The 23,013-nt window shown below is 42.6% G+C and overlaps 2 pseudogenes across 2 annotated transcripts in view; both read left to right on the forward strand.

Moving 5' to 3' along the window:
* Positions 1–23,013, forward strand: part of LOC309867791 (ribonuclease pancreatic pseudogene) — a 148,519-nt pseudogene that overhangs the window by 26,259 nt on the left and 99,247 nt on the right. The gene's annotated exons all lie outside the window — the stretch shown is intronic.
* LOC309867793 (ribonuclease pancreatic pseudogene) lies at positions 1,879–3,525 on the forward strand (annotated as a pseudogene). The gene is made up of 2 exons: positions 1,879–1,927; positions 2,820–3,525. The product of its transcript is annotated as a ribonuclease pancreatic pseudogene (transcript).

Genomic DNA, 23,013 nt, shown 5'->3' on the forward strand with positions numbered 1-23,013 from the left:
TGTCCCTTGCACTTAAATGTGACCATGAGGTTTTCCCTGGTCAATGAAATGTGAATAGAAGTGACATATGTCCCTTCCAGCAGAAGCATTAAGAGCTGTCCTCTGCGGTGCTGGGTTTTTTTTTTTTTTTATGTTTTATTTATTTACTTAGAGACAGAGAGAGAGAGTGGGTAAAAGGCAGAAGAGGAGGAGAGAGAGAGAGAATCCCAAGCAGACTCCAAGCTCAGCCCAGAGCCCAACTCAGAGTTTGATCTTATGACCTGAGCCAAAATCAAGAGGAGGATGCTTAACCAGCTGAGCCACTGAGGCATCCCAGTGCTATGTTCTTTCCTCTGCCTCTTTGATTAAGACAGTGTGTGTCAAGAAGAAGCCTGTGCCAACCTGTTTTCCCAAGTGACAATAGCAGGCAGAGCCCCTAGGCTGGACCAAGATAGATATATAGCAGGAATGACAAAGAAACTTTAAACTACGGAAATTTTGAGATTGTTTGTTACTGCAGCACAACTAGACTCTCCTAACTGATCCACAGTCTACTTATTCTCTGCTAGTTTGGAATTCAAACCCTGTGTTTCCCTTCTTTTCATTGCTTATCTTAGAAATTCTCAGATGCATACTAAACATAGAGAAGTCTAATCAATACTTTTAGTCATCTCTTGAACACTTGGCAATTCACATCACTTCCAAGTTATGTTCCTGACATATATTTTAAATTTATCTTCTTAACTCAACAAGATATTATGGCTTTATATCGTCAAACACCTTTTATTTGTCCATATATGTATCATCATCTTTTTTTATTCCTTCCTGAATTTCATATTTCCACTGAGGAGCTTTTCTCAGTAACCTGATATCCATGCTTAGAAATTTTTTTAGTGGGAGGCTGCTTTAATGAAGTCATGTACTCCATTAGGTTTTGCTTTATTTTATTGTTTTGTCAGCATCCCTTATTTTATCTTTATTTCCAAGTGCCAGGGTAAATAATTCTCTGTTGGTGTGTTGAGAAATCAAAGCCAGTGTATTGAATTAAGATCATGATGTGCTAAAGAGGGGAAAAGCCATTCACATGGTCAGGTTACACCCTCAGCATTCCAGCTGCCACTTTCGGGAAGTGAAAATCCCAGGAAGACATTTCAGGACATGGATACAGAAGCAAAGTTGTAAGATTTTTCCCATGCTCTGGTGACTGAGCTGGCCTGACATCCCTTGGGAGTTTGGTTTGACTTTAGTTCCTCTCCTCCTCTCTGACCTTCTAGGAGTGGTTACTGTGGACAAGAACTGCTGCACACCCACCTTCCACATGCAGGAGAGCTGAAGTGGCCAACACTGGGTGAGGTCACAGGTCCCCTCCTCTCCCTGCCCAGGAAACATCCCCCTCCCAGAAGCTAGGTCTGCCCAGTCTTCCAGCTGTGGATGCCTGGATGCCGGCCCCACCAGCCCCCACCCCCAGAAGAGGTGCTGTTGGAATTCCAGCCATGCCAGGACTCCTGAGGAGATAGAGTACCTCCCTTTCCCTGCTGCTCTGGGGATCACACATTTATGTGCCCTTTGCAAACCTGCAAGAGCTATTTGTTTGTTGCAAATGGCCCCCCAAGATGAAGATGACTTTCCAGGGTTCAGGCATCATTGCCATAATGGCTTTCATTGTTGATCTTTGTGAACCAGCAGACAGATGAGGTCACATGATACTATAAACAAGACTCACCCTTCCCAGCAGTCCTGAAAAAAGCGTGGTGTAGATGATTCCCTACAATGTCCTTCTTTACAAGGTCCTTGGTTCCCTCTAAAGTGAAACCAAGATGCTCCTCCCACCTATCTTTCCTTGGAAGCCAAGCCCCTTTGTAATCTGTATAAGATTCCCTCCCCAGAGATCCGGGGATCACAGAGACTGGCTTTCTGCTCTGTCCTAGAGAACAAGCTAGACATCCAGGTCAGTGGCTGAAGAGATGATCTCAGGGATTCTTTCTATTATGCATTGATTGGAGGGACCAAGGAGGCTGAGGTTAGCACCAAAGAAAGCTTGCGGTGGACCAATATCAGGATGGAGCATGTGGGCTGCAGGGAACCAAAGGCACTGGGGGAGGGAAGCATTGCTTTTGGGAACACACTGGCATCCCTCTATGATGCTGGTGTTAGGCACTGTGCTGTTGCCCTTGTGTTGGAGGAAAACAGGCCTCGCTCTGTCCGTCATGATCCTGCAGGTCATGTGGTATTTCAGGGATGCCGATCAGCTCATGGCTTATTCAAAAGGATTTTTTAATAAGCCCCTTGAGCACTGGGTATAAATATATTAATTTTTCAAATGTATTTTATTTTTTTGTCTTGTTTTTAAGATTTTATTTATTTATTTATTTATTTGACAGGGATGGATAGAAAGCACAAGCAGAAGGGGCAGCAGAGGGAGAGGGAGAAGCAGGCTCCCCACTGAGCAGGGAGCTGGGTTCGAGACAGGGCTCGATCCCAGGACTCCCAGATCATGACCTAAGCCCAAGGCAGACACTTAACAGACTGAGCCACCCAGGGGCCCCCTCAAATGTATTTTAAATTTTAAAATCTCTAATATTCAGACACAGGACTGCAGGATTTTAGTTCACTATCAGGTCATTACCCAGAGGCAAAGACCCGCCTCTCTGCAGCGAGTGGGAGTTGAATGCTTTCGGACAAGAGTGTATGTAACTGTCACATTCCTTGGAAAATTGCACAGGAGAAGGGGTAGCTTTCTGGCTGACCAAAAGGGAGACTGTGAGCCAGGGAGGCCACAGGTAGGAGCTGGGGTTCTTTCTAAGGCAATGTTTTTTCTCCTCTCTCCTTTTCCCAGCTAGGCTCTTCCAGAGGAGTGAGACCACCATGGCTCAGGAGAGGTTCTTCATCCTCTTTCTACCACTGGTCCTGGTGCTGCTGGTGCTGGGCTATGTCCAGCCTTCTCTGGCCAAGGAAACGCAGGCTGAGAAGTTCCTGCGGCAGCACATGGACCCAGACACCTCCACAGTCACTGCCAGCTACTGCAATAAAATGATGAAGCACCGGAATATCATCTTCGGAGATTGCAAGCGGGTGAACACGTTTATCCACGAGCCTCTGCCGGATGTCCAGGCTGTCTGCTTCCAGGGAAATGTCCCCTGTAAGAACACGAAGCCCAACTGCCACAAAAGCAGTTCCAAAATGCGCATCACCGACTGCCACCTGAAGAAAGAGGCCAAATCCCCCAAATGCGAATACGAGACTCAGCAGCTACGGAAATCCATCATTGTGACCTGTGAAGGGAATCCATACGTGCCAGTCCACTTTAACGGTTCTGTGTAGGTCTGCACCTGAGGCCAGAGCAGCGAGATGCCCCACTTCCCTGTTGTGGCACCTGCTTCTCCCCTCCCCCTTCCTGGCTCTGAGAGAAAGAACTCCAGCCAGGGCTCCTGTCCCAAACACACATGCCTTCCTACCCAGGGCTTGCCCCTGTGTGATTTGGGGGATGAGGGGGACCCTCTGTAAACCACTTCCTGGACTATTTCAATAAAACACAGTTGCAACCACCTGGATTTCTGAAGCTGTTGCCATCTGGTACTGTCTGTGTGATTGCATTCCTGCTTGGGTAAGAACTGTAAATCTGGGTAGATTTCGTAAGCATCGAATAGAATCATTACGTGCCTTTGCTCCTGACTTTTGGTTCTCGGTGACCTGAGATCATTCCTTTTCTCAGAGATGCCTTGTCAAATATGAAGTTGTTAATTATGGGCTATTTGAGATGAAAGGGAGCTACAGTCTGGGACTGTCCTGCTGGGTGAGCTGATGGAGGGTGAGCTCAAATGCTGAACTCTCTGGCATGGAAGGAAGGACAGGGTGACCTCAAGAAAACCCGGCTCAGACCCTGGCTGGGAGGACATGGGGCTGAAATTATGATCCTAAATTTTCCTTTTCCTTTTATTGAGTGAGCTATTACCAGATCACAAAAATGGCCATCTCTTAGTTGGAAAGTCAGAACGTTCCATTTAGGAGCTAGAAGGGTCTGTAAGGATTATTAAATTAAACAAGAATAAGTAGATTTTGACTCATGTATCCACTTTAATGGATTGGGCCTGCCTAGGACGTTGCAGAAAAAAATTCTAATAAGCGATGTGGTTGAACAGTAGCCTCTGTTGAAGGCAGAATGGAGGTAAATGTGCGTGTTCCACTTGCCATCCCTGAGATAATGTAATCCCCACTTTTACAGAGGAACGGCCTGAATCTCAGAAAGGGTAAGAGACTTGCTCATGGTTGTTGCTTCCTAGTGGCAAAACTGAGACTAGACCCCAGGTCTCCTGGCCTCCAGTCCTTGTTCTTTCTTCACCACAGTGGACTCAGGAAGAAAATCCTGCACTCTCCCTTTTTTTAAGTGCGTTAGAGGAGGGCACCAGCGTGGCTCAGCCTGTTAAGGGACTTACTCTTGATTTCAGTGCATATCATGATTTCAGGTTCCAGGGATGGAGTCCCGTTTGGGCTTTGTGCTCAGCGCAGAGCCTGCCTGGGGTCTTCCTCTCCTCCTCTGCCCCTCCCCTGCCTGCTCCTCCTCTCTCTCTCTTAAAGAAATAAGTAAATATCTAAAAAAGAAGTAAGGTAGAGGAGATTATGGATATGGCATCAAGGAAGTAGGTCTAGGGAGACCTGAGAAACAAGATCAGAAAGGATGGCATAGTAGGGTACTTAGTTCCCTTGGTTCTGTTGACTCGTGTTCTAAAAAGTTCACTGATCAAATCACTCAGGAGGAGGAGGAAAATCATTTTTTCTCACAGGAAGCGTAGCTTCACTTTTCCAGAATTCGACCGTTGTCTCTTGGGCTTTTAGGAATGGTGGGTACACTCCATGGCAGCCTTGATATTTTATTTAAGTTCCGTAGTGTGATGTCCAGAGCTTGTAGTTTTTGCAGCATCCATGCACTCCTGAAATTCCTTCAGCCAGCCTAGACACACAGAGATGTCAAACCATCAATTCTTTCCTCAATACTTTTTTTTCTTTTTCCTTTCTTTTTCTTGTAAAGATTTTATTTATTTATTTGACAGAGAGAGAGAGAGAGAGAGAGAGAGAGCACAAGTATGGAGAGCAACAGAGGGACAGGGAGAAGCAGGCTCTCAGGGAGCCTGAGGCAGGGCTCGATCCCAAGACCCTGGGATCATGACCCGAGACCTTTAATGTCTGCCTTTGGCTCAGGTCATGATCCCAGGGTTATAGATGGAGCCCCACCTTGGCCTCTCTACTCAGCGGGGAAACTGCTTCTCCCTCTCCCTCTGCCTGCCTCTCCCCCTGCTTTGTGCTCTCTCGCTCTGACAAATAAATAAATAAAATCAAAAAATAGAAAAAAAAATAAACACAGTTTGCACCTGGAGAGGACAGGGGTGTGAAAGGTGAGAAAACCATTGGAACAGAGGCTAGTTCCATCTGTCACATTCTACAAATACATTTTGTTAAGGAAACATGACTACCTAGGAAACAAAGCCCTGACAAGCCAGGTAGTTCAGTCTGGATGATATACCATCTTAGAGATGAGACTCAGAGGCAGCCTGAATGGGCAGAACTGACCTAAACCCTACCGCACCCTGCGTCCCTCTGAGCAGCAGTGCTCAAGGAAGAGCCCTGGAGCTTGAAAGAAGCCCCTCAGGACTCTGCTGCTCCCTGCTATCACCACCCTGTCTGGGACTCAGGACAATCTCTAGCATGGGGACAGTCAGAACTACCTTGTAGTCTGGTGTGAGGGTTCAGTGAGGCAATTTAGATAAATTGCCTTACAAATGGGAACTTTCAATCTGCTCCATAGTATGTTCCAAGTGAATGTAAAAATAAGTTAGCTGTCCATCCTAGTACCTTAGTTTGGCCGCCGTATACTAAAATGGCTATTATTTTAACTGTCTCCAGCATTAAAAGACCAAAGTCTAATCCAATTGATACTGACCTCTCAGATACCCATTACAAAAAAATAATCATAATCATAATAAAAATAACTACTCAGTTGTGCCTAGAATGTTCACTTTTCCTAGGCTTCCTTAGGTCTGGTAACAGCAAGTGCATCTGGAAGGGTTTCCTATTGTCAACCCATAGCCCCTAGAACCCACACTCATGCAGGAGCTTCAGAACTTATCTCCAGGGAAGACCGGTAGCACACAGAGGGACTTATGGACAGCATGCGCACTCAGATAAACCCATGGGCCTTCGGGCTGCTGTTTTGCTCCAGTATATTCCTCCTAATTGGTTTATGATAGTAAGAGTTGGCAAAAAAAAACCAGAATGTCCTGAACATGGGACTGATTAAAATATGATGCATATCCTTACAACAGAATACTATGCAAATAGAACCAAGTACACTTTTGCTACTGACATGAAATAGGTTCAAAATATATTCTTAATGGGAAAGAGGAAATAGTGTACAACATTGCATATAAAATGTTATTATTTGTGACAGAAAAAGAGGAGAGAAACACATGCACCAGTATACATGTTAATTCACTCTTTAAAAAATGTTTTCTTTATTTACTTGAGAAAGAGAGAGCCTGTGAGCAAGGGGGAAAGGACAGAGCTCAAGAAAGAAGCAGACATCCCATTGAGCAGGGAGCCTGACCACTCAAGACCAGGGGCTCCAATCCCAGGACCCGGGGATCATGACCTGAGCTCAAGGCAGACATTTAACCCCCTGAGCCTCCAGGTGCCCTGTCAATAAACTTTTATTTTTATTTATATTTTTGGTAATAATATATTAGTTTATTATTATTTTAATTTTTTTCATTTAAAGTCAACTAATTAACATACAATTATTGTTAGTTTCAGAGGTACAGGTCAGTGACTCATCAGTCTCATATAATCCCCAGTGCTCATTACATCATGTGCCCTCCTTAACATCCATCACCCAGCTAACCCATCCCTCTACCCCTCTCCCCTCCAGAAACACTCAATTTGTTTCCTATCATGAAGAGTCTGTATGGTTTGTCTCCCTCTCTGGCTTCCTCTGGTTTTATTTTTTCCTCTCTTCCCCTATGATCCTCTGCTTTGTGTCTTAAATTCCACAGATCAGTGAGATCATACGATAATTGTCTTTCTCTGAATGAGTTCTGTCACTTAGCATAACGTCCTCCAGTTCCATCCAGTTGTTGCAAATGCCAAGATTTGATGTTTCTGATGGCTGAATCATATTCCATCAAATATATTAATAACATTTAATACTTAAATCTGTGTAATAGATAAAGACGGGGAAGGGACCTAAAAAACTGAACTGCGTCTGGAAAAGAAACTGGGGCCTAACAAACAACGACCAAAGGAAAACATACTTTTTACCAGATTTATTTCTCAGTGTTGCATTTACCCTTAACATTTCCATAGATATAAAGGAAAAAGTCGAAGAGACTACCTCACTGCAGCCCCTTCTCTGTCGGTAAGGAAGATCCTGGTAATAGAAAGTCCAGACAATGACGTTAGGAAGAAAACTTAAAAGGACCACCGGATGAAACCTTGAGCTGACCCAGACACCCCCACGTGTCACCCCGCAGCAGCCCAGCACACAGAAGCACACATCCCTGCCTTTCACACAACTAACCACCGTCATGATGGAGAGTTCGTGGTACAGAGTAGGCGCTCTTTATCTGAAGCCTATTGGCTTACTTTCCTGCAGTGTTCCTCAGGGTCAGCCATTTTGACAATCAGGCCCGTAGTTCTGCAGAAACAATGAAACTAAACCTTAAAAGGAACGTGGAGCTCATCCGGTAGCATTAGTCTCTGACTCACTATTCTGACCACTCAGTTGTCAGGTGCCTGACAGACTCACTTGTCAGGTTGCTGAAAGACCTCAGCAACCACGGAAGAGGGAGTTCTAAGAGGCTAAATATGGCTGATATCATGTATGATTCAAGATGCTAATGTTCTTTCAATGACAAGAATTTGGCACCATTACTTTTGCAGTCAGCAAGCATATAAAAGTCTAGAGAAAGAAAAAGCCCAAATAGCAGGCCTTCGAACTAATCCCCTTCAAGCCAGGCAGCAGTTTGGAAAAGTCACAGGCTGTTGCAACAGAGGTCCCCAAATGGATGCATCAAATGTCCTGAACTTGCTTTAGGATTGTAGGGCTGCACTAAGGACCAAGCCAACGCCCAGGGTCCATTCACATCACACTGAGCTTCTGACAGAGTTCAGGACAGGCTATTACAGAATATGGCAACTTGGCAAATTCAATCTTTTAAGTTGAAGAAACTTGAGAAAGGACAGTTACAGGAAAGACTTATTGACCTTCTCTGGAAGCAGGTCATTAAACCCTCCTGGGAGAGGGTTTCCTACAACCAAAGGAAAGGAGTGTCATTATCTGCAAAAATGGAGAGACATCTTCCTAAGTTGAACCCAATTAGTACACTTACCTTGTACCTTTTATTCTAGTGCATCTTTCCACCACTTTCTACTCTTCCTCAAACCTGGCATACACACACTCAGGTTTAACCACTTCTTTAGAACTTTATTTCCTTGGGAAGGCTCTCCTCTCACCTTAAACCTATGTGAAATAAATGGGAATTCTTTTCTCTTGTTAATCTGTTTGTTTGTTTGTTTGTTGTTTCATTATACAGTCCCAACTGAGAACATAGAAGGGTAGAAGGAATGGATGTTATTCCTCTACTACACTTGTAAGATTTGGGATAATTTAAGAGAGATAGGGAGGAGAGGTAGATTCTTCCAGTTGTGTCCTCCCCAATATGTCTTGTACTTTACTTCTGGTAGCAGATAGCCATTCAACTGCCTGTTGAATGGCAGTTGAAAAGTAGAAACTTTGTTTCAGGAATCAGGTAGAAGGCCAGTCATAGGAACTTGGACAGTGGGTGAAAATCAGTGTCAGCTAAGAAAAATGGTTCTCCACTAGGAATGGATATGAGATTCACCATGGAGCTCATCAAACACAAACATGCAAAAAAGACCTCCTTCCCAGAGTCTGTTTCAAGAGGCCTGGAATCTAGGCCTTCTTAAAAGTCTCTTAGGCACTTCTGATGAAAGGGGCCAGGGTTGGGAACTCAAGTTAGGCACAGGGAAAATCTGATACTGTTTACCTCTGCTAGTGGGTTCAGGTGCTATCAGGGTGCTATCCAGTGTGGAACTGGAGAGAAGGGGCAGGGGGGCTTGTGGCTGTAGAATAGGATACATGAGGGCTAGGCACTCAGACAGCTTGTTTGGCTTGGTTTGGTTTGGTTTGGTTCTAATTATGTAGCTTTAATTCTTCAGGCATTTTTAGGTTTACAGAAAAATTGAGTAGAAAAAAATAGAAAATTCTCTTGTGCTTCTCCCTCACCTGCTTTCCTACCCACACCGCCCACAGTTTTCCTGTTATCAACATGTTCCTTGGGGTGGTCATTTTCCTATAATTGATGAGCCAATGTTGATGATGGCTAACTAAAGTTGACAATTTAATTATGATCAATTCTCTGCATTATGTATTTCTATGGGTTTGGACAGTGCATAATATCATTGTAGGAGAAGAAACCATTTTCTTCAGCTATCGGAGGCAGGCCCCTGGCCAGGGTGGCCTCCGCCATTAAAAGATAGCACCTGGCTAGTTGCAAGGTTAGTATTGCCTCGTGAAACTAAGCGGAATGCCCAAAGAGGAAGTAAACAGCATTGGTTGCTAGCAAAGTTGTTCGTTTAGGTGCACAGCCTGGTTCACTCCCTCCTGTACCCTACTCACTGATTGGTCATGTAAACGTATATAAGTGTGTAGACTTGTGGAAATAAAGAGAGAGAAGATACATCTGAACTGGGGCTTCTTGTCGTCCTTGCAGGTCGAGGGCGATACTCAGCTCTCTTATGGATTCTGACTGGGTCTCAAAATTGAACTGACAGAGAGAGAGGAGTCAAGATGGTGAAGAAGTAGCAAGCTGAGACTGCTTCAGCTAGCCGGAGATCAGCTAGATAGCTTATCTAAAGATTGCAAACACCTGAAAATCCATCGGCAGATCGAAGAGAAGAAGAACAGCAATTCTGGAAACAGAAAAACAACCACTTTCTGAAAGGTAGGACCGGCGGAGAAGTGAATCCAAAGTGACGGGAAGATAGACCCCGGGGGGAGGGGCCGGCTCCCGGCAAGTGGCGGAGCAACCGCGCACAAAATCAGGACTTTTAAAAGTCTGTGCCGCTGAGGGACATCGCTCCAGAGGCTAAACTGGGGCGAAGCCTATGCGGGGTCAGCGTGGCCTCAGGTCCCGCAGGGTCACAGAAGGATCGGGGGTGTCTGAGTGCCGCAGAGCTTGCGGGTATTGGAACGGGAAAGCCGGCTACAGAGACAGAGCCGACAGTGAGCTCGCAGCTCGGGGTGACCTTGAACCGGTCGCAGGCTCGGTGAGCTCGGAGCGCGGCCGGAGGTCAGGCAGACGGGAGTGACTGGGCGCTGTTCTCTGAGGGCGCACTGAGGAGTGTGGCCCTGGGCTCTCGGCTCCTCCGGGCCGGAGACCAGGAGGCCGCCATTTGTATTCCCGTCCTCCGGAACTCTACGGAAAGCGCTCAGGGAACAAAAGCTCCTGAAAGCAAACCCGAGCGGATTACTCACCCTGGCCCCGGGTAAGGGCGGTGTAATTCTGCCTGGGGCAAAGACACTTGAGAATCACTACAACAGGCCCCTCCCCCAGAAGATCAACAAGAAATCCAGCCAAGACCAAGTTCACCTACCAGGGAGTGCGGTTTCAATACCAAGCAGAGCAGCAGAATTCCAGAGGAGGAGAAAGCCAAGCACGGAACTCATGGCTTTTTTCCTGTGATTTTTTTAGGTCTTGCAGTTAATTTAATTTTTTCTTTTTCATTTTTTTTTTTTTCTTTTTCTCGCCTTCGGGTAAAATTTTTTTTTTTTTAACTGTTACCTTTTTCTTTTTTAACGATTTTTTACTAGTTTATCTAATTATATATTTTTTCTTTTTTACATTTTTCTTAGGTGTTTTCTTTTTTTAAAAATTCTTTTCTTTTCTTTTCTTTTTTTTTTCTTTTCTTTTTGCTCTTTTTTTTCTTTCTTCCTTTTTGAACCTCTTTTTATCCCCTTTCTCCCCACTCACAATTTTGGATATCTTCTAATTTGGTTAAAGCATATTTTCCTGGGGTTGTTGCCACCCTTTTAGTATTTTACTTGCCCCTTCATTTACTCTTATCTGGACAAAATGACAAGACGTAAAAATTCAACACAAAAAAAAGAACAAGAGGCAGTACCGAAGGCTAGGGACCTAATCAATACAGACATCGGTAATATGTCAGATCTAGGGTTCAGAATGACAATTCTCAAGGTTCTAGCCGGGCTCGAAAAAGGCATGGAAGATATTAGAGAAACCCTCTCGAGAGACATAAAAGCCCTTTCTGGAGAAATAAAAGAACTAAAATCTAACCAAGTTGAAATTAAAAAAGCTATTAATGATGTGAAATCAAAAATGGAGGCTCTAACTGCTAGGATAAATGAGGCAGAAGAAAGAATTAGTGATATAGAAGACCAAATGACAGAGAATAAAGAAGCTGAGCAAAAGAGGGACAAACAGCTACTGGACCACGAGGGGAGAATTAGAGAGATAAGTGACACCATAAGACGAAACAACATTAGAATAATTGGGATTCCAGAAGAAGAAGAAAGAGAGAGGGGAGCAGAAGGTATACTGGAGAGAATTATTGGGGAGAATTTCCCCAATATGGCAAAGGGAACGAGCATCAAAATTCAGGCGGTTCAGAGAATGCCCCTCAAAATCAATAAGAATAGGCCCACACCCCGTCACCTAATAGTAAAATTTACAAGTCTCAGTGACAAAGAGAAAATCCTGAAAGCAGTCCGGGAAAAGAAGTCTGTAACATACAATGGTAAAAATATTAGATTGGCAGCTGACTTATCCACAGAGACCTGGCAGGCCAGAGAGCTGGCATGATATTTTCAGAGCACTAAATGAGAAAAACATGCAGCCAAGAATATTATATCCAGCTAGGCTATCATTGAAAATAGAAGGAGAGATTAAAAGCTTCCAGGACAAACAACAACTGAAAGAATTTGCAAATACCAAACCAGCTCTACAGGAAATATTGAAAGGGGTCCTCTAAGCAAAGAGAGAGCCTACAAGTGGTAGATCAAAAAGGAACAGAGACCATATACAGTAACAGTGACCTTACAGGCAATACAATGGCACTAAATTCATATCTCTCAATAGTTACCCTGAATGTGAATGGGCTAAATGCCCCTGTCAAAAGACACAGGGTAACAGAATGGATAAAAAAACAAAACCCATCTATATGTTGCCTCCAAGAAACACATTTTAAGCCCGAAGACACCTCCAGATTTAAAGTGAGGGGGTGGAAAAGAATTTACCATGCTAATGGACATCAGAAGAAAGCAGGAGTGGCAACCCTTCTCCAATATTAATTAGATTTTAAGCCAAAGACTATAATAAGAGATGAGGAAGGACACTATATCATACTCAAAGGGTCTGTCCAACAAGAAGATTTAACAATTTTAAATATCTATGCCCCCAATGTGGTTGCAGCCAACTATATAAACCAATGAATAACAAAATCAAAGAAACACATCAACAACAATAAAATAATAGTAGGGGACTTTAACACTCCCCTCACTGAAATGGACAGGTCATCCAAGCAAAAGATCAGCAAGGAAATAAAGGCCTTAAACGACACACTGGACCAGATGGACATCACAAATATATTCAGAATATTTCATCCCCAAGCAACAGAATACACATTCTTCTCTAGTGCACATGGAACATTCTCCAGAATAGATCACATCCTCGGTCCTAAATCAGGACTCAACCGGTATCAAAAGATTGGGATCATTCCCTGCATATTTTCAGACCACAATGCTCTAAAGCTAGAACTCAACCACAAAAGGAAGTTTGGAAAGAACCCAAATACATGGAGACTAAACAGTATCCTTCTAAAGAATAAATGGGTCAACCGGGAAATTAAAGAAGAATTGAAAAAAATCATGGAAACAAATGATAATGAAAATACAACAGTTCAAAATCTGTGGGACACAACAAAGGCAGTCCTGAGAGGAAAATATATAGCGGTACAAGCCTTTCTCAAGAAACAAGAAAGGTCTCAGATACACAACCTAACCCTACACCTAAAGGAGCTGGAGAAAGAACAAGGAAGAACCCTAAGCCCAGCAGGAGAAGAGAAATCATAAAGATCAGAGCAGAAATCAATGAAATAAAAACCAAAAAAACAATAGAACAAATCAACGAAAGTAGGAGCTGGTTCTTTGAAAGAATTAAAAAAATTGATAAACCCCTGGCCAGACTTATCAAAAAGAAAAGAGAAAGGACCCAAATAAATAAAATCATGAATGAAAGAGGAGAGATCACAACTAACACCAAAGAAATACAAACTATTATAAGAACATACTGTGAGCAACTCTACGCCAATAAATTTGACAATTTGGAAGAAATGGATGCATTCCTAGAAACATATAAACTACCACAACTGAACCAGGAAGAAATAGAAACCCTGAACAGACCCATAACCAGTAAGGAGATTGAAACAGTCATTAAAAATCTCCAAACAAACAAAAGCCCAGGGCCAGACGGCTTCCCGGGGGAATTCTACCAAACATTTAAAGAAGAACTAATTCCTATTCTCCTGAAACTGTTCCAAAAAATAGAAATGGAAGGAAAACTTCCAAACTCATTTTATGAGGCCAGCATCACCTTGATTCCAAAACAAGACAAGGATCCCACCAAAAAAGAGAGCTATAGACCGATATCCTTGATGACACAGATGCGAAAATACTCAACAAAATACTAGCCAATAGGATTCAACAGTACATTAAAAAGATTATTCACCATGACCAAGTGGGATTTATTCCAGGGCTACAAGGTTGGTTCAACATCCGCAAATCAGTCAATGTGATACAACACATCAATAAAAGAAAGAACAAGAACCATATGATACTCTCAATAGATGCTAAAAAAGCATTTGACAAAGTACAGCATCCCTTCCTGATCAAAACTCTTCAAAGTGTAGGGATAGAGGGCACATACCTCAATATCATCAAAGCCATCAATGAAAAACCCACCGCAAATATCATTCTCAATGGAGAAAAACTGAAAGCTTTTTCGCTAAGGTCAGGAACACGGCAGGGATGTCCATTATCACCACTGCTATTCAACATAGTACTAGAGGTCCTAGCCTCAGCAATCAGACAACAAAAGGAAGTTAAAGGCATCCAAATCGGCAAAGAAGAAGTCAAATTATCACTCTTCGCAGATGATATGATACTATATGTGGAAAACCCAAAAGACTCCACTCCAAAACTGCTAGAACTTATACAGGAATTCAGTAAAGTGTCAGGATATAAAATCAATGCACAGAAATCAGTTGCATTTCTCTACACCAACAGCAAGACAGAAGAAAGAGAAATTAAGGAGTCAATCCCATTTACAATTGCATCCAAAACCATAAGATACCTAGGAATAAACCTAACCAAAGAGACACAGAATCTATACTCAGAAAACTATAAAGTACTCATGAAAGAAATTGAGGAAGACACAAAGAAATGGAAAAATGTTCCATGCTCCTGGATTGGAAGAATAAATATTGTGAAAATGTCTATGCTACCTAAAGCCATCTACACATTTAATGCAATTCCTATCAAAGTACCATCCATCTTTTTCAAAGAAATGGAACAAATAATGCTAAAATTTATATGGAACCAGAAAAGACCTCGAATAGCCAAAGGGATATTGAAAAAGAAAGCAAACGTTGGTGGCATCACAATTCCGGACTTCAAGCTCTATTACAAAGCTGTCATCATCAAGACAGCATGGTACTGGCACAAAAACAGACACATAGATCAATGGAACAGAATAGAGAGCCCAGAAATAGACCCTCAAATCTATGGTCTACTAATCTTTGACAAAGCAGGAAAGAATGTCCAATGGAAAAAAGACAGCCTCTTCAATAAATGGTGCTGGGAAAATTGGACAGCCACATGCAGAAAAATGAAATTGGACCATTTCCTTACACCACACACAAAAGTAGACTCAAAATGGATGAAGGACCTCAATGTACAAAGGGAATCCATCAAAATCCTTGAGAAGAACACAGGCAGCAACCTCTTCGACCTCTGCCGCAGCAACATCTTCCTAGGAACAACGCAAAAGGCAAGGGAAGCAAGGGCAAAAATGAACTATTGGGATTTCATCAAGATCAAAAGCTTTTGCACAGCAAAGGAAACAGTTAACAAAATCAAAAGACAACTGACAGAATGGGAGAAGATATTTGCAAATGACATATCAGATAAAGGACTAGTGTCCAGAATCTATAAAGAACTTATCAAAATCAACACCCAAAGAACAAATAATCCAATCAAGAAATGGGCAGAGGACATGAACAGACATTTCTGCAAAGAAGACATCCAGATGGCCAACAGACACATGAAAAAGTGCTCCATATCACTCGGCATCAGGGAAATACAAATCAAAACCACAATGAGATATCACCTCACACCAGTCAGAATGGCTAAAATCAACAAGTCAGGAAATGACAGATGCTGGCGAGGATGCGGAGAAAGGGGAACCTCCTACACTGTTGGTGGGAATGCAAGCTGGTGCAGCCACTCTGGTAAACAGCATGGAGGTTCCTCAAAATGTTGAAAATAGAACTGCCCTATGACCCAGCAATTGCACTATTGGGTATTTACCCTAAAGATACAAATGTAGTGATCCAAAGGGGCACATGCACCCGAATGTTTATAGCAGCAATGTCCACAATAGCCAAACTATGGAAAGAACCTAGATGTCCATCAACAGATGAATGGATCAAGAAGATGTGGTATATATACACAATGGAATACTATGCAGCCATCAAAAGAAATGAAATCTTGCCATTTGCAACAACATGGATGGAACTAGAGCGAATCATGCTTAGCGAAATAAGTCAAGCAGAGAAAGACAACTATCATATGATCTCCCTGATATGAGGAAGTGGTGATGCAACATGGAGGCTTAAGTGGGTAGAAGAAGAATAAATGAAACAAGATGGGATTGGGAGGGAGACAAACCATAAGTGACTCTTAATCTCACAAAACAAACTTAGGGTTTCTGGGGGGAGGGGGTTTGGGAGAAGGGGGTGGGATTATGGACATTGGGGAGGGTGTGTGATTTGGTGAGTGCTGTGAAGTGTGTAAACCTGGTGTTTCACAGACCTGTACCCCTGGGGATAAAAATATATGTTTATAAAAAATAAAAAATAAAAAAAATTGAACTGACAGAGATAAGTAAGAGTAAAGCATACAAATTCACTTAAACTTTCACATGTACATGGGAACCTCTATAAGGGAATGAAGACCTGAAATAGCGACCAGAGCTGGAAGCTTTTATACCCTTTAGACAAAGACACAATACATTTTGGAGACTTGACAGTATAAAGGGATTTGGTTTATGGATAGGAAATGGGGAATAAATAACTAGAAAGAAAAGGGTTAGTATAACAAGGTTTGTTTCCAGATTCCTCTGGTGCTACCTCTGGCTGGTAACATTGTCTCCAGGAAAAGAATTTCCTGCCTTTAGGCAAAAAAGGAGAGCCTTTCCTGCATTTATGGATTCTTAACTGCCTTTAGTACAAAATAATTATTTGTGTCAAAGAGCCATAGTTTGGGTTCACAGAGTCTAGTTTCCTTCGGCATGAACAAAGATTATCTCCTCATGTACTTAGATTTTCTTTGATTCCCTTAAGCAGAGTTTTGTAGTTTTCCTCATATTGATTTTATTCATTTTTTAGTAGATTCATATCTACATATTTCATTTCTTTTTGGTGCGAATGTAAAATTCCTTTTCAAATTTGAACTGTTCATTGCTGGTATCTAAGAAAGCAATTGATTTTTGTATATTAACCTTGTATCTTGTGATTTTGCTCTGAAAAGACATCATTTTTATCCTGTAGATAACTAAGACATTAAGAGCAAGAGTGTTCCCCTATTCTACTGATGCTCAAGGAGGACTAATCTGGAAGGGATGTGTAAAACAGACTGGAAAGAAAAGAGGCTAGAGGCAGGGAGTCCATGCAGGAGACATTTTTGTGAGCCCTCCAAAAAACAAGAAGATTCCAAGTAAGTGTATTACAGCACCAGTGGAAAAGCAAGAACAGACAGAAGAGGCAAATACTCTAAACTGGCCTTTCTCCTTCATGCCTATGGGTCTCTGTTGCCAGACTCCAACTTGTAAATGTACGCAATGTGCAGCAAGCCAAATTCTGAGACACTGGATTTAAAGCAAGGAAAGCTTTGTAGTCTAGAGAGCAGCCCAAGGAGAAAGAAGGAGATCATTCCCAAAGCTGTCTTGCCCTCTTGCCCTGTGGATCTATAAGGGACAACTTACACACATGAAAGGAAGCTAAGGGGTATTCTGACAGTTGTTGGGAGGTCCATGAAAAATCTGGAGATAAGCATTCCTCTGGACAGGGAGGCACAACTTGGGATCTGGGATAAAATACATTAAGATACATGAGAATCCCAGATTCTTGCCCAACAACATACCCATAAATGAATAATTCTTTGGAGTCTGCTGTTACAACTCACAACATTACCAGGTGCCTGGCAGCTATTGTATCAAATTTAACTCGGGTGTTTTCTCCTAAAGAACTGAAAGCATAGAGGTTCAAAACACTGAAGCTTCCTATGGAGAAGGAAGAACCAAACCCATATCAGGAAGTCATCATTTCCTCACAATTTCTTTGAGGAAGTTATCACTTCTTTGTTCCTTTAAGGAGGCTTGGTCTTCCTGCATCTGCAGGGATACTGGCTTTAAACAGTGAGTTGGAGGATGTGGGTCTCATCCACACTGTGCACAAGAAGGGCATCTTCCCAGCCCTAGGTTTCCCTTTCCTCTTTCCTAGGGGTCAGAGCCCTTCCTTCCCTGCTGCAGGCAGGTTATGCTGGCATACCTGGCAGAGGAAAAGCAGACAAAAGTCTCTGAGCCTGGGACTAACCACCTCCTCTGTCCTCAGCAGGACCCCCATCAAGGAGACCTCATAAGAGGAGAAGCCTGGGGGTTAGGGAGAGTAGAGCTGTGATGATGGCCAGAAGGCCCAGGTTAAATGATGGAGGAGAAATTATCCAGGATGGAGGAGGGAAGAGGCAAGATTCTGGACCCATAAGCACAGGACAAAGAGAAAAATGGTATCTGCCAGTCAGAGGAAAGTTCATCGTAATTCACATACCTCCTCATTGGGCTTCAGGACCTTCATAGAATTGTGAAACTCGTGTTGTAAAGATGATGCTTTAAAAAAAAATGGACTTAAGAAATCTTTAAAGGAGGCACCTTGGTGGATTAGTGGGTGAAAGCCTCTGCCTTTGGCTCAGGTCAAGATCCCAGGGTCCTGGGATTGAGCCCTGCATTGGGCTCTCTGCTCAGCAGGAAGTCGGCTTCCCTTCCTCTCTCTCTCTGCCTGCCTCTCTGCCTAACTGTGACCTCTGTCTGTCAAATAAATAAGTAAAATCTTTAAAAAATAAAAAAAAAATCTTGAAAGATGCGATGAAGATCTAAATGGTTGCGAATGATAATTTTGCTCTTACTGCTTCTACTACTATCATTCTCTTATTTTCTTCCCTTCCCACACAGAAGGGATGATGCTGGATCTTCTGGGTCTATTTCCTCTCCCCTTGGGTGCTGCTGGGATCATGGAGGCCATTGCACTTACTGCTAGGCCTCCAAACCTCAAAGGGGTCAAGGGTTTGAAATTCAGCATATAAGAGCAGGTCTTGGCCAATGCAAGACGGAAATGCATGGTGTCAATATTTATACGTACACTTGTCAACCTTCAGACACCTTTCTGCATGACACCATCCAGAACGCAGCTGCTACCTGTCTTTTGCCCAAGACAGACTGCGAGACTGGCCAAAAATAATGCCACTGGAGTGTGAATTGTATTAACATGACTTACTGCTGTCACTCTGGAGGGACAGTGTGACTGCCGCTACAAGGCTACTCTCCAGAACCGGTTCTACCTTGTTAAATGTAACAAGTTTCAGCCAGGTTACCCTCCCAATAGTCTGCTTCCTATACAGTTAAACAGTATCAGATCACAGCCTCCTGGATACTTTGATTAGATGAAGGTTCCCATTACTTTGCCTTACACTTGGTGCAGGTTCTCTTGTGCTCCCTTCTGCCTTTTTTTTTTTTTTTTCCCGTTGTTGATTCCCATGGTTCCCATAGAAGAAAGAAGGAGGGCAGTGAGAGAATTATGGGGCCATGATGCCAGAACAGAGCTGGGGACAAAAACAAATAGCAACAAAAAGCTCCTTTCTGATTTGGAGCTTTGTGTGTTTTGAAGAAGGGCAATAGGGAAAGGAGCAAGGAAAGACTCAGGCCCCAATATTTTCAATCTTGGAACTTCTTACAAGTTTGTTCCATTCTGTTCCCAGCAATAAAATCACTTTCTGCTGCATTGTAATGACCTAGAGTGTGTGTGTTTGGGATGCCTTTCACATCATTGCCAGCCTGGAGCCATCTGGATTGCATTTGCTGACATTCTTAGGAGAACTAGCTGGCCCTTAGGCAACCTTTGGTGTTATTCTGCAACCCAGGACCTCTGCCCACTTCTCTCACCCCTGTATCTTTTTGGAAATTTGGAGCAAGAATATTCTCCATTTCATCAAACTCTACTCATGGCTTTTATGAATTTCCTTGACATCCTGATCTATGTTTATTTAGAGGTGGCACAGATATTTCATAAATTGTCTGTAGTACTTTCACACACAGGTTCTAACACTGACAACGAATGCATCCTACATCTTTATTGTTGGTTTCCGTATTTCATCAGATAATGTTTTAAATGTCAGTAGTAGTAGGGAGAATAATCCACTGTACCTTAGAATCAATTCTCCCATGATCTATTGCAATGCATGAAAAGAAAGCATAAATCAAGAAAAAAAATAGCAATGGGAAGCTAAAAACATGCCTGTCTTACTTAAACACTGAAATATCACAGAGTGATGGTGTTTTTGAAGAAGTAGAAGACATAGAAATTGAGGGACTGGGTTTCAGAATTTGGCTGGGATTAAGAAGTTAGGTCCTAGATGTAGAAGAGGAAAAATAATTTTCCCTCTTTCATTCTAGATTTTTAGCTGTTAGTCCTATGCCCCCTCTATAAAGGCAGAGTAACAAGTCAAATACTATTATAATTATGTACATACACAGGGGATCCCCACAAAAATATGAACCTAAAAAGCAGCTGTCCACCAGGGTCTTATGGACCATCCAGGGCTAAGGAAAGGATAGGGATCGAGGGCTTTAAAAGAGGAAAAGGCAATTCAGAAGAAGGCGAGAGGAGGAAATGTTTGTGGAAGGAAATTAGTCCTGTCATGAAGATGACTCTCCCAGATGAAAGCAGTCCCTGACATGGCTCACTTCTTGTACTGGACCCCTTTCTAATATAAATTTCCCCTAGAAAAGTGTAACCTCTACTCTGCTTTCAGAACTTCTCCTGGTCTGCACTTTCTCACAATAAACAGCTTAAGATAATTCTTGTGCCAAAAAAGAATATTTGGAGGTGGCCTATTCTGCTACCCCTCATACCTTTCCATTTCCCTACCAACGACTAGACTCACTGGGTTAACAGTCCAGTGGAAGTCAAAATGTTCTGTAGCCTGATCTGTCTTTGAGTAGCAGCCAAACATAATGCCTACCCAAAAGGCCACCTATTGAAGTAGTTACAAGTGTGTCAGTTATCTGTGCTGCACAATGGTTCTTTCCAAACCAAGGGATTCCTTTAACAGCTGTGCTAGTCAGACTCACTTTCCTTTATGCCACATCTTTACGTAAGGTCTTAGAAACAAAGACAGAAATATAAAGTTTTGGGTTTCAGGAGCCTGGATTCCAAGGGTACTAAATACTCAAGGCCTCTCTCAGTGGGAAGATATAAGAAGGCCAGGACAACCTGGCACTTGACAAAACATGTACCCATTGGGAAACTTCTCTCGTGGGACTTGAGTCCTCCAATTTAGAACATGTTTTGATAGTATTAATCTTAAGCAGTGTGACATTTACATTGCATAGGTTCAAAGTATTCAAGCCAAGTGCAGGGGGCATGGACACAAGGATCTGTGTTCACATTTGGTAGGAACCAGTGTAGGAACATGTAGCATCATCCTCAGTTTCCGAAAGGGGTGCATTGACCTGATCAGTAATCACAATGGATTTACATGTTGTATAAACATTACCTTGGAGATTCTTGGAGATTCTTGGAGAAAGTAAGATTCTTGGAGAAAGTAACCTAGCAAAAGGCTGAATTTCCTGTCACCCAACCACTCAGTTACTCTACCTTACTCAACTATTTCTCAACAATCATTGTTTATATATTACAGAACACACAAATTGATGAAATTGTGGGAGGGAATAAGAATGAAGATAACTTGGGGAAAATCTTTTATGCCCAGAGGCATTTGTTCTAAATTAACAGACCAGACCAGGGTAGACTTTCTCTCAGATTCGTGTTATTCTCTGCTGCAATCAGATATTGTGGGAGAGTCAAGATAACTGACTAACAGATATTCATTTAGGTATATTCCTAAGTCAGTTTCAATGACCTGACAGTCATTATAGGAATGACTCAGAAGTAGCAAACCTTAGAAATGAACTTAGCAAATATTCCAGCAGCTCTCAACTCTGGTTTCATATGAAGTTCATCTGGGAGCTTTATAAAAAAACAAAATCAATGACTGGACCCCTGTGAGAAAGTAGAAAATATATGTTGATTTCTGTCTTTGATTCCTGGCACAGGGCTCTTGAAACCCTTGTAAATTCCTAAGTGATAAGAGCACTGGGAACATCTTTTCTTATAAGAAAGAGAACCCTGCGTGGTCCCAGGATCCTGGGACTGAGCCCAGCATCGGGCTCTCTGCTCAGTGGGGAGCCTGCTTCCTCCTCTCTCTGCCTTTGCCTGCCTCTCTACTTGTCTGTCAAATAAGTAAATAAAATCTTAAAAAAAAAAAAAAAAGAATGAAAGGAAGGAAGAGAACCCTGGCAGCCACCTGGGAGGTCTCTGGATGGGGGCTGATCACCAGAAAGATGGAACCATGATGAAAAGCTTGGTAATTTTGGCCTCACCCCCAACCTCAAAAGAGAGGTGAGCAGCTGGAAATGGAGGTAATAATTGCCCTACCTGTGTGAGGTAGCCTTTATAAAAAAAAAAAAAAAAAAAAAAAAAAAAAAAAAAAAAAAGTTCAGGGTTAGGGGAACTAATGGGTTGGAAACACATCTATGACGTGAGAAACAAAAGTGAAAGAAGAACTAAATTTCCTTACTACCTGCAGCCCATGACAAGCCCTTGACACAGGCCGAGTGACACTCCTCTAAGATCTCAGCTGCATCAATGTTACTACTTTGCCAAGGACAACGATCATAGCCTAATCTTCAGGATCCTGTAAGTCTACTATAACATATAAAAGTCCTTTGGGAACTTTCATTATCTCTACTCCTTCACAAGATATATAATAACATGATCCCCAACCATATGGCCCACTTACATAAATCTGAAGTCCTCATGACTGATGTTTCACTAGACAGTAGTAAATGACCTCTTCCTATCAATAGCTAGCCCCTTCAAGGTCCTGGAATCCTTCCTGCCCAGTTCTTTAGAGATTTACCTATCCCTAAAGTCCTCTGAACTTGGAACTATATAATGGACCACTCCTCATCACCAGAGTGCAGCTCTATCTGCCCTCAGGTCCTGCCCCCCTGCTTTAATGAAACCATCTTTTTGCACCAAAGACATCTCAAGAATTTGTTCTTGGTCATTGGCTTCCTTCCTATATCATCCACACTGGGAGGGTGATGCATGCCAACTCCATGAGGACAGAAGCACAATCATTAGGGACCCTCCCAGACCTTACCCAACATAACTCTTCATCTGGCTGTGCATCTCTCTCCTTGTCATATCCCTTCAAAAACTGGGAAAGCATATGTGTTTTCTTGAGTTCTGTGAGTGGTTCTAGCAAATCAATCCAACAAGGGGAAAGCTGAGACTTATAGCCAGGCAATCAGGAGACTTGGAATTGACATCTGG

The sequence above is a fragment of the Mustela nivalis genome (genome assembly GCF_964662115.1).
Source record: "Mustela nivalis genome assembly, chromosome: 6".
In the NCBI taxonomy this organism is placed as follows: Eukaryota; Metazoa; Chordata; class Mammalia; order Carnivora; family Mustelidae; genus Mustela; species Mustela nivalis.